Raw genomic sequence first — 13,464 nt, forward strand, 5'->3', positions numbered from 1 at the left:
ATTTGAAACTTTAGTCCATTGTCCTTATTTAATCGATTGTGAAACAAAATCTAAATGGCATAACAATAGGTCAACAGCTCTTCGGATTCCTAGACAGCCTCCCACAATGGAACTAGTGAGACCTTAAGGCGGGTTACTTCTGCAATCTGGCGGGAGCAGGCACATTCAGCTTAGAATGGCCATTGACTTTTAATGCTTTAGTCCATAGTCCTTTTTAATCGATTGTGAAACAAAATCGAACCTGCATGACAATTGGTCTAGAGCACCACAGATTCCCAGACAGGCTCCCACACTGATACTAGATAGGTCTAAGGCTTTATTCAGACGAACGTAAAATACGCGCGTGCAACGCGCGTGATTTTCATGCGCGTTGCCCGAACCTATATTAGTCTATGGGGCCGTGCAGACATGTGCGTGGTTTTTGCGCAGCGTTGCTCCGTTGCCAAAAAGGCACGACATGTCCGTTGATTCAGCGTTTTCAACGCATCACGCACCCATTGAAGTCAATGGGTGCGTGAAAACAACGCAGGGCACACGGAAGCACCTCCGTACGCACAGCGTTTTTCACGCAACACTTGTTAAGTCTATGTAAATGAGTTGAGCAGACTAGACAAAACAACTACAAGCCAGGAAGTGGCTTTTCACTTTCTGAGCACATGCGCACAGTTTAAACTGACATCTGCAGCAATAGTAGTTTTTTAACCTGTAAAACCACCCAAAAACATCAAACACGGGCCAAAGTGTGAGGTAACGTGAAATCTTGATGCGAACATGTGCTCACAGCAAGCAGGTGTTGGAGAAGGTGTCTTTTTGTAGGCTGCCCTCTCCATTACTCTACCCTCCGTTGTTTTGACGCGCGTAAAAAACGCATGCCATACGCGCGTTAAATACGCTATCACGCTGCCCAAACGGATGCCACACGCAACTCCAACGCAACCGAAACGGCGCATTTTTCACGCGCGCAAAAACGCAACGTTCGTGTGAATCCAGCCTTAAGGTGTTGTTCTACTGCGATTTAAAGAGAGAAGGCACATTTCAGCTTAGAATGGCTATTGACTATTAATGCTTTAATCAATAGTCCTTTTTAATCGATTGTGAAACAAAATCTAAAGCGCATAACAGGTCAACAGCACCACGGATTCCCAGACAGTCTCCCACACTGGTACTAGCAAGGTCTTAAGCTGTGTGACTTCAGCATTCTGACGAGAGCATGCACATTTAGCTTAGAGTGGCCATTGACTTTTATTGCTTTAGTCCAAAGTCCCTTTTTAAATCGATTGTGAAACAAAATCTAAGCAGTATAACAATAAGTCAACAGCACCACAAATTCCCAGACAGGCTCCCACATTGGTACTAGCGAGGGCTCAAACTGTGTAACTTCTGCGCTCTGACGAGAGCAGGAACATTCAGCATAGTATGGCCATTAACTTTTAATGTTTTAGTCCAAAGTCAGTTTATCGATTGTGAAACAAAATCTAAACGGCAAACAGGTCTACAGCAATATGGATTTTCAGACAGCCTCCCACACTGGTACTAGCAAGGTCTTAATCTGTGTAATTTCTGCGATCTGATGAGAGAAAGCACATTCAGCTTAGAATGGCCATTGACATTTATAGCTTTAGTCCATAGTCCTTAATTAATAGAGTGTGAAACAAACTCTAAACATGGCTATAGTTCAACAGCACCACAGATTCCCAGTCTTCCACACTGGTACTAGCAAGGCCTTAAGCCGGGTAACTTCTGTGATCTAAGGAAAGCAGGTACGTTTAGCTTAGAATGGCCATTGACTTTTAAAACTTTAGTGCATAGTCCTTTTTAGTAGATTGTGAAATAAAATCTAAACAGCAAACAGGTCTACATTACCACGGTTTCCCAGCCAGCCTACCACACTGGTACTAGCAAGATCTTAAGCTGTGTAACTTCAGCGATGTGATGAGCATGCACATTTGGCTTAGAATGGGCATTGACATCTACTGCTTTAAAGGGAATGTGTTGCCAGAAAAACATGTTTTTTTTTTAAAAATTAAACATTTAGTGTGTGGGTGATTAAACATTGTTCAAATTTTTTTTTTTTTTTTCGCGAGTCAGGAAATATTATAAATTTTTTCTAATTTATAATACTACCCATTTTTGGTCACTAGATGGAGCTAGTTCCCAAAATTGCAGCATTGCAACATTGGGTTAAAAGCCCTCGCTCTAGTGAGCTCTCAGCATCCCCCCCTCCTTTATCCTGGCTAGTGCCGGGATAAACGAGGGGTTTGAAAGGTTTAACCTCCTACACTGTGTGTCGCCATTTTTTGAGGTAACCCACAGTGTAGTAGGTTTACATACAGTAGTAAACACACACAAACACTAACATACATTGAAATCTCTTACCTGCTCCTGCCGCCGCGGCTCCCTCCGGCCCGTCCGCTCCCTTTGCTGCCGCTGTTCCATGTGCACAAGTCCGGAAGCCGCGACCGGAAGTAGTAATATTACTGTCCGGCCGCGACTTCCGGTCCACAGGAAAATGGCGCCGGATTTCGAATAGGACTGTGTGGGAGCGGCGCATGCGCAGTTCCCACACAGACGCCGTACACGGCAGTCAATGGGACGGGAGCCGTTCGCAGTCCCTATGGGACTGTGGCTGCCGTATTCCATGTCTGTGTGTGTCGTTAATCGACACACACAGAAATGGAACAAAAAATGGCAGCCCCCATAGGGAAGAAAAAGTGTAAAAATAAGAAACAGTAAAACACAAACACACAAATGAATATAAACGTTTTTATTAAAGCACTAACATCTTTAACATATAAAAAATTTATTTGTGATGACACTGTTCCTTTAATCCTTAGTCCTTTTTTAATCGATTGTGAAACAAAATCTAAAAGACATAATATATCAACCGCACTACGGATTCCCAGACAGTCTCCCACACTGGTACTAACGAGGCCTAAAGCTGTGTAACTTCTGTGATCTGACAAGAGCAGGAATATTCAGCTTAGAATGGCCATTGACTTTAAAAGATTTTATCCATAGTCCTTTTTTAATAGATTGTGAAAACAAAATCTAAACGCCAAACAATAGGTCTACAACAAAACAGATTCCCAGACAGCCTCCCACACTAGTACTAGCGAGGTCTTAATATGTGTAACTTCTGCAATCTGACGAGGGCAGGCACATTCAGCTTAGAATGGCCATTGACATTTAAAGCTTTAGTCCATAGTCCTTTTTTAATCGATTGTGAAACAAAATCTAAACAACATAGCTGGAGGTCAACAGCACCATAGATACCCAGACAGTCTCCCACACTAGTACTAGCAAGGCCTTAAGCCATGTAACTACTGCGATCTGACGAGAGCAGGTACATTCAGCTTAGATTAGCCAAAAAAAGGACTATGGACTAAAATTTTAAATCGATTGTGAAACAAAATCTAAACGGCAAACAATAGGTCTACAGCACCGTGGATTCCCAGACAGTCTCCCACATAGGTACTAGAGAGGCCTTAAGGAGCATTACTTCTGCAATATGATGAGAGAAGGCACATTCAGCTTAGAATGGTCATTGACTAGTAAAGCTTTAGTCTATAGTCCTTTTTAATAGATTGTGAAACAAGATCTAGACGGCATAACAATAGTTCAACAGCACCACGGATTCCAAGACAGTTTCCCACACTAGTACTAGCAAAGTCTTAAGCCATGTAACTTCTATGAAGTAACAAGAGCAGGTACATTCAGCTTAGAATGGCCATTACCTTTTAATGCTTTAGTCCATAGTCCTTCTTTAATAGATTGTGAAACAAAATTTAAATGGCATAACTATAGGTCAACAGTACTATGGATTCTAAGACAGACTCCCACACTGGTACAAGCAGGGTCTTAAGGCATATAACTTTTATGAACTGATGAGAGCAGGTATATTCAGCTTAGAATGGACATTGACTTTTAAAGAGTTAGTCCATAGTCCTTTTTTAATCGATTGTGAAACAAAATTTAAACAGCAAACAATAGGCCTCCCACACTGGTACTAGCGAGATCTTAAGGCGTTATTCTTCTGCGGTTTGACGACAGAAGGCACATTCAGCTTAGAACGGCCTTTGACTTTTAAAGCTTTAGTCTTTAGTCTATAGTCCTTTTTAATCGATTCTGAAACAAAATCTAAACGGCATAACAATATGTGAACAGCGCCACGGATTCCTGGACTGGTACTAGCAAAGCCTTAAGCTGTGCAATTTATGCAATCTGACGAGAGCAGGCATGTTCAGCTTAGAATGGCCCTTGACATTTGATGCTTTAGTCCATAGTCCTTTTCGAATCGATTGTGAAACAAAATTTAAACTGCATGACAATAGGTTAACTGCACCACGGATTCCAAGACAGTCTCCCACACTGGTACTAGGAAGGTCTTAAGCTGTGTATCTTCTGCTATCTGTCAAGAGCAGGCACATTCAGATTGGAATGACCATAGACTTTTAAATTTTTTATTCTTAGTACTTTTTTAATCGATGGTGAAACAAAACCTAAACGGCAAACAACAAGTCTACAGCACCACGGATTCCAAGACAGTCTCCCACACTAGCACTAGCGAGGGCTTAAGCCATGTAACTACTATAATCAGACGAGAGCAGGCACTCTCAGCTTAGAATGGCCATTGACATCTTTAGCGTTAGTCCATAATCCTTTTTTAATCGATTGTGAAACAAAAGCTAAACAGCATAACAATAGGTCAACAGCACCACGGATTCCTAGACGGTCTCCCACACGACTACTAGCAGGGTCTTAAGCCAGGTAACTTCTATGATCAGACAAGAGCAGGGAGAGAAGGTACATTCAGCATAGAATGACCTTTGTCTTTTAAAACTTTAGTCCTTTTTGGTCGATTGTGAAATAAAATCTAAACTGCATAACATTAGTTCAACAGCACCATGGATAACCAGACAGTCTCCCACGCTGGTAATAGTAAGGTCTTAAGCCGTGTAACTTCTGCGATGTGATGAGAGCAGGCACATTCAGCTTAGAATAGCCATAGACAGAAAACTTTAGCCCATATTCCTTTTTTAAAAAATCGTGAAACAAAATCTAAACAACACAATAATATGTCAACCGCACCACGGATTCCCAGTCTCCCACACTGGTACTAGCAAGGGCTTAAGCTATATAACTTCTGCAAACTGACGAGAGCAGGCACTTACAGCTTAGAATGGCCATTGACATTTAAAGCTTTAATCCATAGTCCTTTTTAAATCGATTGTGAAAAAAAATCTAAACGGCAAACAATTGGTCTACAATTGGTTCTCCGTGGAACTACTGTCCCGTACTGAAAACATGATTACAGTACGGGACAGTTGTCCTGCAGCGAGGCAGGGACTCCTAGCATCGTATATAACTATGATGCTAGGAGCCCGGCTCCCTGCACTGTGTTCGGTCCGGGACTTCCGGACTAAATACATTCCGTCCATTACGGACATAACATGGTCGTATGAATCCAGCCTTAAAGCTTTATTCCATAGTCCTTTTTTAATCGATTGTGAAACAAAATCTAAACAACATAGCTTTAGGTCAACAGTACCACAGATTCCTAGACAGTCTCCCACACTGGTACAAGTGAGGACTTAAGCCAGGTAACTACTGTGATCTAATGCAAGCATGCACATTCAGCTTAGAATGGACATTGACTTTTAAAACTTAAGTCCATAGTCCTTTTTAATCGATTGTGAAACAAAATCTAAACTGCATAACAATAGGTCAACAGTACCACGGATTCCCAGACAGTCTCCCACACTGATACTAGAGAGGCCTTAAGCCATTAAACTACTGTGATCTGACAAGAGCAGGCACATTCAGCTTAGAATGGCCATTGACTTCAAAACCTTTTATCCATAGTCCTTTTTTAATCGATTGTGAAACAAAATCTAAACGTCAAACACTAGGTCTACAGCAAAACAGATTCCCAGACAGCCTCCCACACTGGTACTAGCGAGGTCTTAATATGTGTAACTTCTGCGATCTGACGAGAGAATGCACATTTAGCTTAGAATGGCCATTGACATTTAAAGCTTTAGTCCATAGTCCTTTTTTAATCGATTGTGAAACAAAATCTGAAGAATAAAGTTGGAGGTCAACAGCACCATGGATCCACACACTATCTCCCACACTAGTACTAGCAATGTATTAAGCCAGGTAACTACTGTGATCTAACGAACACAGGCACATTCAGCTTAGAATGGCCATTAACTTTTAAAACTTTAGTTCATAGTCCTTTTCAATCGATTGTGAAACAAACTCTAAACTGCATAACAAAAGGTCAACCACACCACGGATTCCCAGACAGTCTCCCACACTGGTACCAGCGAGGCCTTAAGCTGTGTAACTTCTGCAATGAGACAAGAGCAGGCACATTCAGCTTAGAATGGCCATTGACATTAAATGCTTTATCTCATAGTCCTTTTTAATCGATTGTGAAACAAAATCTAAACTACATAATAAAAAGGCAACCCCACCACGGATTCACAGATAGCTTCCCACACTGGTACTAGCGAGGCCTTAAGCTGTGTAACTTCTGGAGATCTGAAGAGAGCAGACACATACAGCATAGAATGGCCATTGCCATTAAATGCTTTAATCCATAGTCCTTTTTAATCGATTGTGAAACAAATTCTAAACAATATAATAAAAAGTCAACCACACCACAGATTCCCAGACACTGGTACTAGCAAGGCCTTAAGCTGTGTAACTTCTGCGACCTGACGAGAGCAGGCACATTCAGCATAGCATTGCCATTGACATTAAATGCTTTAATCCATAGTCCTTTTTAATCGATTGTGAAACAAAATCTAAACGACATAATGAAAAGTCAACCGCACCACGGATTCCCAGACAGTCTCCCACACGGGTACTAGCGAGGCCTTAAGCTGTGCAACTTCTGCAATCTGACGAGAGCAGGAACATTAATTTTAGAATGGCCATTGACATAAAATGCTTTAATCCATAGTCCTTTTTAATCGATTGTGGAACAAAATCTAAACATAATAAAAAGTCAACCGCACCACGGATTCCCAGACAGTCTCCCACACTGGTACTAGCGTGGTCTTAATATATGTAACTTCTGCGATCTGACGAGAGAAGGCACATTTAGCTTAGAATGGCCATTGACATTTAAAGCTTTAGTCCATAGTTTTTTTTTAATCGATTGTGAAACAAAATCTGAACAACATAGTTGGAGGTCAACAGCACCATGGATCCGCACACTATCTCCCACACTAGTACTAGCAAGGTATTAAGCCAAGGAACTACTGTGATCTAACGAACACAGGCACATTCAGCTTAGAATGGCCATTAACGTTTAAAACTTTAGTTCATATTCCTTTTCAATCGATTGTGAAAAAAAATCTAAACTGCATAACTAAAGGTCAACCGCACCACGGATTCCCAGACCGTCTCCCACACTGGTACTAGCAAGTCCTTAAGCTGTGTAACTACTGTGCTCTGACAAGAGCAAGCACATTCAGCTTAGAAAGGCCATTGACTTTTAAAGATTTAGTCCATAGTCCTATTTTAATCGATTGTGAAACAAATGCTAAACAGTATAAAAATAGGTCAACAGCGCCACGTAATCCCAGACAGGCTCCCACACTCGAAATTGCGATGCTTTAAAACATGTGGCTTTTGAGACATGACAAGAGCAAGCACGTTCAGCTTAGAATGGCTGTTACCTTTTAAAGCTTTAGTCCATAGTCCTTCTTTAATCGATTGTGAAACAAAATCTAAACAGCATAACTATAGGTCAACAGCACCACGGATTAGCAGACAGCCTCCCACACTGGTACTAGCAAGGTCTTAAGCCATGTAACTTCTGCGATGTGACGAGAGCAGGCACTTTCAGCTTAGAATGGCCATTGACATTAAAAGTGTTACTCCATATTCCTTTTTTAATCGATTGTAAAACAAAATCTAAATTGCATAACAATAGGTCAACGGATTCCCACGCTGGTACTAAAGAGGCCTAAAGACGTGTAACTACTGCGATCTGACGAGAGCAGGCACATACAGCTTAGAATGGCCATTGACTTTTAAGACTTTAGTCCATAGTCCTTTTTTATCGATTGTGAAACAAAATCTAAACAGACATAACAATAGGTCAACAGCACCAAGGATTCCCAGACAGACTCCCACACTGTAACTACTGCGTTCTGACAACAGCAGGCAAATTCAGCTTAGAATGGCCATTCGCTTTTGAAACTTTTGAAACTTTTGTCTATAGTCCTTTTAAGTCGATTGTGAAACAAAATCTAAACTGCATAACAATAGGTCAACAGCACAACAGACAGTCTCCCACACTGGTACTGGCAAGGTGTTAAGCTGTGTAATTTCTGCAATCTGATGAGAGAAGGCACATTCAGCTTAGAATGTCTACTGACACCTTAAAGGAACAGTGTCATCACAAATTATTTTTTTATATGTTAAAGATGTTAGTGCTTTATTAAAAACGTTTATATTCATTTGTGTGTTTGTGTTTTACTTTTTCTTATTTTTACACTTTTTCTTCCCTATGGGGGCTGCCATTTTTTGTTCCATTTCTGTGTGTGTCGATTAACGACACATACAGACATGGAATACGGCAGCCACAGTCCCATAGGGACTGCGAACGGCTCCCGTCCCATTGACTTCAGTGTACGGCGTCTGTGTGGGAACTGCGCATGCGCCGCTCCCACACAGTCCAATTCGAAATTGGCGCCGTCCGGCGCCATTTTCCTGTGGACCGGAAGTCGCGGCCGGACAGTAATATTACTACTTCCGGTCGCGGCTTCCGGATTTGTGCACTTGGACCAGCGGCAGCAAACGGAGCGGACGGGCCGGAGGGAGCCGCGGCGGCAGGAGCAGGTAAGAGATTTCAATGTATGTTCGTGTTTGTGTGTGTTTACTACTGTATGTAAACCTACTACACTGTGTGTTAGCTCAAAAAATGGCGACACACAGTGTAGGAGGTTACACCGTTCAAACCCCTCATTTATCCCGGCACTAGCCAGGATAAAGGAGGGGGGGATGCTGAGAGCTCACTAGAGCGAGGGCTTTTTACCCAATTTTGCAAAGCTGCAATTTCGGGAATAGCTCCATCTAGTGACCAAAAATGGGTAGTATTATAAATTAGAATTAATTTATAATATTTCCTGACTTGTGAAAAAAATAAAAAAAATTTGAACAATGTTTAATCACCCACACACTAAATGTTTAATTTTTTTTAAAAAAACATGTTTTTCTGGCAACACATTCCCTTTAAGCTTTAGTCCATAGTCCTTTTTTTAATCGATTATGAAACATAATCTAAACGACATAGTAATAAGTAAACCACACCACGGATTCCCAGACAGTCTCTCACACTGGTACTAGCGAGGTCTTAAAGTGTTATTCTTCTGCGATTTGACGATAAAAGGCACATTTCAGCTTAGAATGGTCATTAACTTTTAAAGCTTTAGTCTATTTTTATTTTTAATATATTGTGAAACAAAATCTAAACAGCATAACAATAGGTCAACAGCACCACAGAATCCCACACTGGTACTAGCGAGCCCCAAAGCCACGTGAGTACTGCAATCTGATGAGAGCAGGCACATTCAACTTAGAATGGCCATTGACATCTTAAGCTTTAGTCCATAGTCCTTTTTTAATTGATTGTGAAACAAAAGCTAAACAACATTATAATAAGTCAACAGCAACACGGATTCCCAGACAGTCTCCCACACTGGTACTAGCGAGGTCTTAAAGTGTTATTCTTCTGCGATTTGACGAGAAAAGGCACATTTTAGCTTAGAATAGACGTTAACGTTTAAAGCTTTAGTCTATTTTTATTTTTAATCCGTTGTGAAACAAAATCTAAACAACAAAGCGTTAGGTCAACAGCACCACGGATTGCCAGACAGTCTCCCACACTGGTACTAGCGAGGTCTTAAAGTGTTAATCTTCTGCGATTTGACGAGAAAAGGCACATTTCAGCTTAGAATGGCCATTAACTTTTAAAGCTTTAGTCTATTTTTATTTTTAATTGATTGTGAAACAAAATCTAAACAGCATAACAATAGGTCATCAGCACCACGGATTCCCAGACAGTCTCCCACACTAGTACTAGCAAGGCCTTAAGCCGTGTAACTACTGCGATCTGACGAGAGCAGGCACATTCAGCTTAGAATGGCCATTGACATTAAATGCTTTAATCCATAGTCCTTTTTAATCGATTGTGAAACAAAAGCTAAACAAAGTAATAATAAGTCAACAACACCACGGATTCCCAGACAGTCTCCCACACTGGTACTAGCGAGGTCTTAAAGGGGTTGTCCAGGAAAAAAAATGTTTCTAAAAAATGTCCCCCAGCCTTGATTTGCCTTCCCTAATACCCCCTATTAAACTTCTAACCAGTTTCTGTTTGATTTCCATCATCACTGCTGCTTTTTCTGTTTGTTTACATCCCTTGCTGTTTGGTTACATGCCTTACTGGCTGTTTCCTGTCTTGTAACCCACTATACCCATGATCCCCGGCTGCATCTGAGGAGACAGTTGCATCCTCCCTCTTCCTCCAAAGCACCTCAGCTACTTGCATACTGCCACGCCCCTCTATGGTCACATGGTCCTTCCCTGCTCTAATTACAAATAACAGGCAGACGGCTCCCCCCCTGCACACTGTCTGAGGCTGGATTACACGTGGTGCTTTTCTGTTTTCATTCATACTTTTTACTGCTGTTGCGCGAATCACGCGCGTACCACGGAAGTGCTTCCGTGTGCTGCGCGTAATTTTCACGCACCCATTGACTTCAATGGGTGCGTGATGCGCGAACAACACACAAATATCGGACATGTCGTGACTTTTACGCAGCGGACACACGCTGCGTGAAACTCACAGACAATCTGCACGGCCCCATAGACTAATATAGGTCTGTGCGAGGCGTGTGAAAATCACGCGCGTTGCACGGACGTATTACACGCTCGTCTAAATAAGCCCTTACACAGTAATAATCATCATTATCCTTTGTGCCCCCATCTATCCCTGATCTAAGTACAGGCACCCGTCTCCCTCCCCCGCCCCTTCCACAGCCTGATAAATGTCAGGTTATGTTCACAGGCAAAGACGTCTCAAAATACGGAGCCGTTTTAGGCTATGTTCACACGGAGTATTTTGGGGGAGGAATATCTGCCTCAAAATTCCGTTTGGAACTTTGAGGCAGATATTCCTCTCCCTGCACGCCGATTTTCGCGGCAATTATCGCGCCTTTTTTCGCCCGCGGCCATTGAGCGCCGCGGGCATAAAACAGCGAGATATACGCTTTCTCCTGCCTCCCATTGAAGTCAATGGGAGGTCCGAGGCGGAAGCGCCCGAAGATAGGGCATGTCGCTTCTTTTTCCCGCGAGGCAGTTTTACTGCTCGCGGGAAAAAGACGCCGACGCCTCCCATTGAAATCAATGGGAGGCGTTCTCGGGCCGTTTCTGACGAGTTTTGCGACGCGGTTTCCGCGTCAAAAAACTCGGCAAAATACCCCGTGTGAACATAGCCTAAAAGAGAAAACAGCTCCTGATTTTCAGAAGTTTTTTGTTCAAATCGTGATTTTCGCTGCGTTTTTTACGCCCGTTTTTGGAGCTTTTTTCACTACAGTCTATGGAAAATGGCTCCAAAAAGTCTCAAGAGGTTTCCTGCACTTTTTTTCGCGGTGGTTTTTTTATGCGTAAAAAAACACATCAAAAAACGCTCCTTCGGATTTTTCGGTCGTTTTTCGGGAGTTTACGGCCCGAAAAACGGACGAAAATAGGCCGTGTGAACATGCCCTAAGTCTGCCCACTCCACCTAAGTCAGACATCTTGGTACACACAATCCAGTCAGCACATTTACCTCACCTGCTGCTGGATCTGTTCCAATAGATCCTGTATTAGGCCCTGTTCACACTGAGTTTTTTTGCTGGCAGAAAATTCTGCATCAAGATTCTGTCTTGAATTTGGAGGCAGATTTTGACCTGCCTGCACGTCGTTTGCCACGTTTTTTGCCCACGGCCATTGAGGGAAAAAGAACCGACGTGCCCTATCTTCGGGCGTTTACTCCTCTGACATCTATGGGAGGCAGAGAAAGCGTTTTTCGCAGCGTTTTTGCAAGTTGCGCTCAATGCCCGCAGTCAAAAATCGTGGCAAATGGCGTGTAGGCAGATCAAAATCTGCCTGAAAATTCAAGCGAAATTTTGAGGCAGAATTTTCTGCCTGCAAATAACTGTGTGAACATGGCCTTACAGTGAAGCAAACACCAAACACTACTCCAAACAATGGTAAAACGTTTCTTTTTTTTACATAATTTACTATAAATGCATGTAAGGCCCCATACACACTAACGTGCTTTTGTGGGCGTAATTCCCCCGAAAATCCACGAGAGAATTGCGGCTCCATTCACTTCTATGGGCCCATGCAAAAGACCGTGGTTTCCAAGGTCCGTGTATGGCCCAGAACCCTGGACCGCGGTAAAGAACGGACATTTCTTAGTACGGCCGTGTTCTGCGATCCAGGCTCATAGAAAATAATGGACGTGGCCATGTGCACAGCCCGCGATTTGTGGGTGGCTCGCGGGTGACACTCCGGGGCAGGCCGACGCGAAGATCACGGCCGTGCACATGGCTACGGTCGTGTGCATGAGGCCTTAGTGTGTCTCACTATTTATATATATTTTTATATCTAAAATTTTGTGTATGTGTGTGTATATATATATATATATATATATATATATATATATAAAATGTGTGTGTGTGTATATATATATATATGTATATATATATATATACACACATACATATATATGAACACATACAAATTATATATATATATATATATACATACACGCATATACATACACACACACAAAATTATAGATATATGTATATATACACATATATACACACACAGTGCGGGAACTACAAGTGTGAAGAAGGATGAGAAGGTGTGGACGAAGAGATTGTCAGAGGAGGGGGCGTGTTCTGTGATTGATGACGCTCCGTGTCTTTGTTAAGACAGCACTTTCGACTGTGTAAAGACACGGCGCGTCATCAACTACCTTTAGGCTCTATTCACACGAGAGGGTCTGAGTGTCGGCCTATAAAAAACGGCGGTTTTGGTCCATTTTCTCGGCCGTTTTGCATCTGTTCCATTCCGGACCATGCTTCCGTTTTTAACCCGTTTTGCACCCGTTTTTTTCCTTGTCCGTTTTAAAAACGGATTAATTTAATTTGTCAATTTTCTGCCACACACTGCCCTCTGTAGATAATGCCACACACTACCTTCTATAGATACTGCCACAGCCCCCCCTGTAGGTAATGCCACACAGCCCCCTGTAGGTAATGCCACACAGCCCCCCTGTATGTAATGCCACACAGCCCCCCTGTAGGTAATGCCACACAGCCCCCCTGTAGGCAATGCCACACATCCCCCTTGTAGGCAGTGCCACACAGCCCCCTGTAAGTAATGCTA

General features: G+C 42.4%; 1 pseudogene; it reads right to left on the reverse strand.

Moving 5' to 3' along the window:
* Positions 1 to 10,054: 10,054 nt before the first annotated feature.
* Positions 10,055 to 10,173, reverse strand: LOC142737522 (5S ribosomal RNA; annotated as a pseudogene).
* Positions 10,174 to 13,464: the final 3,291 nt, after the last annotated feature.

Source organism: Rhinoderma darwinii, chromosome 1, assembly GCF_050947455.1.
Source record: "Rhinoderma darwinii isolate aRhiDar2 chromosome 1, aRhiDar2.hap1, whole genome shotgun sequence".
In the NCBI taxonomy this organism is placed as follows: domain Eukaryota; kingdom Metazoa; phylum Chordata; class Amphibia; order Anura; family Rhinodermatidae; genus Rhinoderma; species Rhinoderma darwinii.